Raw genomic sequence first — 4119 nt, forward strand, 5'->3', positions numbered from 1 at the left:
ACGTCTTTATCTCAAGCTTCTGTCCTTGCAGATGAATTTACACTGACGCATAAAAATGTGTTTACCCCTGCACGTTCTGAGAAAGCTGTGCCTTTTCAAGTGAATTTGAGTAGTTCGTCACGACCGAAACCAGTTACTTTTAAGTCGAAAGAGGATCGAGAATGTTTTTATTGTCACAAACCTGGTCATTTAATTGCTGATTGTGTTGTGTTGAAACGAAAACAGTCAAATTCTGTACCTAAGAGCGCTGGTTTTGTTAAACTGGTTGGTCCTGTTAAAATCGAGCGTAGTGATAAGCCTGATCCTAGCTATGCACCTTTTCTGCTGGAAGGATTAATTTCCGTTACGGGAAATTCTGAGGAGCAGCTATGCGTAAAAATGCTGCGGGATACTGGGGCAATGCAGTCTTTTATTAGTGCAGATGTACTGTCGTTTTCTGATCAAACCTATTGCGGCAGTAACGTGCTAGTACAGGGCATCGAGATGGGTCTTGTCCAGGTTCCGTTGCACCGGATTCATTTAGAGTCAGAATTGTGTACAGGTTTCGTGAAGGTGGCCGTTCGTGAGAGTTTGCCTGTTAGTGGAGTACAATTCATCCTTGGCAATGACTTAGCTGGTGGGAAAGTCATGCCTTTGCTGGAAGTGTTTGATAGACCAGTTCTGTCGGATCAGCCTGATGAGCTGTTGAGGTCTTATCCTGAAACTTTTCCAGTCTGTGCAGTTACGCGAGCTCGGTTTCGTAAGATGGATGCTGAGGATTTGGCTACATCTTTTATAGCACCTGTTTTTATTAATGACATGTTACCTTGTGATGAGAGTGAAACTGTTGAAAATTTGCCTGTTTTGAATACTCTGAATGTAAAGTTACGTGTGACGCGCGAGGGAGTTATTGCTGCTCAAAAAGAGGATGAAAGTCTTCGGAAGTGCTTTGCTGCTGTTGTTTCTCTAGACAAAGTTCAAGAGAGAAAAACTGCTTATTTTGTTGAGAACGATTTACTGATGCGTAAGTGGTGCCCTGATATTGCAGATGTCTCTGAATGGAGTAGCGTGTATCAGATTGTGATTCCTTCCTGTTACCGACAGAAAGTTCTATCTTTAGCTCATGATCACGACTTGTCAGGACATTTAGGAATAAAGAAGACTTATCACCGCATCCTGAGGCATTTCTTTTGGCCTAGATTAAAAAAAGATGTCACACAATTTTGTCGCACCTGCCGCACCTGTCAGATCACTGGCAAACCGAATCAAGTTATTCCGTGTGCTCCACTTGTTCCTATTCCAGTGATGGGAGAACCGTTTGAACACGTTATTGTTGATTGTGTCGGTCCTTTGCCTAAATCTAAATCTGGTAATCAATTCCTTTTGACAATAATGTGCACGGCGACCCGATTTCCTGAGGCAATACCTTTGAGAAGGATTACAGCGCCTGTCCTGACTAGAGCTTTGGTGAAATTCTTTTCTACGTTTGGTTTACCCAAAGTTGTGCAGTCAGATCAAGGCACTAATTTTCTTTCGAAAGTCTTTACGCAGGTGTTGTCCAGTTTAAGTATATCTCATAGGGTTGCAAGTGCCTATCACGCTGAAAGCCAGGGGGCGCTCGAGCGTTTCCACCAAACGCTGAAGGCAATGCTCAGAAAGTATTGTATGGATACGGGTAAAGAGTGGGATGAGGGTGTACCGTTACTTTTGTTTGCGATCCGAGAAGCAGTTCAGGAAAGTCTTGGTTTCAGCCCTGCTGAATTAGTATTCGGACACACTGTCAGAGGACCCTTGAAAATGTTTAAGGAGAACCTGTTGTTGTTTGAGTCTAGCCCGAAAGTGCATGTGTTAGATTATGTGAGTAAGTTCCGTGAACGCTTGCATAAAGCTTGTTCAGTGGCGAGAGAGTCACTTGAAGTTGCACAGGAAAAAATGAAGAGTCATTATGATCGTAAATCTGTACAGCGTTCCTTTAACGAGGGCGATTCGGTGTTGGTGTTGCTGCCTATGGTAGGGTCTGCCTTATCAGCACGGTTTTCTGGACCATATGAGGTGGTGAGAAAACTTAGTAATACAGATTACGTAATTGGGACTCCTGATAGGAAACGAAAGACTCGTGTGTGTCATGTGAACATGTTAAAGACTTTCCACAACAGAGAAGCTGTCCAGAGTGATGTTTCAGCTGCAGACGAAACTGCCGTTCCTGTGGCATCTCCTGTGCTGATCGCTTGTGCTGCTGTCGAAGTTGGTGATCCGGAGGATGATGGAGTGATTTTGCGCCATACTCATCAACAGTGTGCCCGACTTACGAATTCTGAGGTATTGACTGACTTTGCATCTCATGTATCGCATTTACCTGAACAACAAGGATGTGATATTATGCAGTTGATTAATGATTTCCCTGCTCTGTTTAATGATGTACCTTCTCGCACTACAGTTCTAGAGCACGACATTAACGTGGGTGATGCTGTTCCGATCAAACAGCATGCATACCGCGTGAACGCAGCGAAAAGAGAAATTATGCGGAATGAGGTTGAGTATTTGTTGAAGCATGGACTTGCTCAGTTCAGTTGTAGTCCTTGGAGCTCTCCGTGTTTGTTAGTGCCGAAGAGCGATGGCACTGCGCGATTTTGCACTGACTACCGGAAAGTAAATTCAGTAACCGTACCCGACTGTTTCCCTTTACCGCGCATGGAAGATTGCGTCGACAACCTCGGTTCAGCTCGTTATGTCAGTAAATTAGATTTGTTAAAAGGTTACTGGCAAGTTCCTCTTACGGCTCGTGCTTCTGACATTTCGGCATTTGTAACACCTGACAATTTCCTCCAGTACTCCGTGATGGCTTTCGGCATGCGTAACGCACCGGCCACTTTTCAGCGACTTATTAACATTGTGTTGGCTGGAGTACCTAAGTGCAACGCATATTTGGACGATCTAGTAGTTTATTCTACGGACTGGTCAGAACATGTGTCTTCTTTGCGTACTGTTTTTGAGCGTCTTGAGAAAGCGTCGCTGACCTTAAATGTAGCTAAATGTGAATTTGGTCAGGCCACTATCACGTATCTTGGGAAGGAAGTTGGGCAAGGTCAAGTGCGCCCTGTAGAAGCAAAAGTTACCGCCATAGCTGAGTTCCCTGCTCCAACTACCCGACGTAAACTCCGTCGATTTTTAGGGATGGCTGGCTACTATCGTGGCTTCTGTAAAAACTTTTCGACGGTTGCGCATCCGCTGACTTCACTTCTTAGTCCATCCCGAACGTTTTTATGGTCTGATGAATGTCAGCATGCTTTTAATTCGATCAAAGTTCTTCTGTGCAACGCCCCTGTTTTAGCCGCACCAGACTGCGATTCTGCTTTTAAACTCGATGTGGACGCGAGTGCCGTTGGTGCTGGAGCTGTGCTAATTCAGGAAGGTAAAGATGGTATCGATCATCCTACCTGTTACTTCTCGCGTAAGTTTAATAAACATCAGTTAAACTACTCGACGATCGAGAAGGAAGCGTTAGCACTTCTGATGGCTCTCCAGTACTTTGATGTGTATCTTGGCTCAAGTAATATTCCAGTCACTGTGTTTACCGATCACAACCCTCTGGTTTTTCTATCACGTATGCATAATCAGAATCAACGTTTGATGCGTTGGTCTCTGATTGTACAGGGTTATAATCTGGTGATTAAACATAAGAAAGGCGTCGAAAATGTGATAGCTGACGCACTATCTAGAGTTGCTTATTGCGGCATTTGATAACTGTTTGAACAACTATATGTTTGATCTATCCCATATAGTTGGTTCTTAAGGGGGAAAGTGTTACGTTCCACGTGTGTTTTGTGTTTTGTTTTCATTGATCTGTGCATGTTAGTGTACTTCACACGTGTTGGCTGTTGTGCTCATTATCTTTTCTCTGTCTCTAGCCACTCTCTCTGCTCGCAGGGTCCTGTGATTGGCCGAGTCGGACGTCAGTCATCATTAAGGCGGCGCTTGGGAGCCAATCGGAGGCCGTCCAGTTGGTTCAAAAGGATGGCGTGTTCATTCATGCTTTCTCTTTCGATCGCGAACTGAGCTCTTTGTAGCGGGATGAGTTTTCTTTAGTGGACTGAGCTCTCTGTAGCGGAATGAGTTTTCTATAGCGAACTGAGCTCTTTG

The sequence above is a fragment of the Rutilus rutilus genome (assembly GCF_951802725.1).
Source record: "Rutilus rutilus genome assembly, chromosome: 18".
Classification (NCBI taxonomy): Eukaryota; Metazoa; Chordata; class Actinopteri; order Cypriniformes; family Leuciscidae; genus Rutilus; species Rutilus rutilus.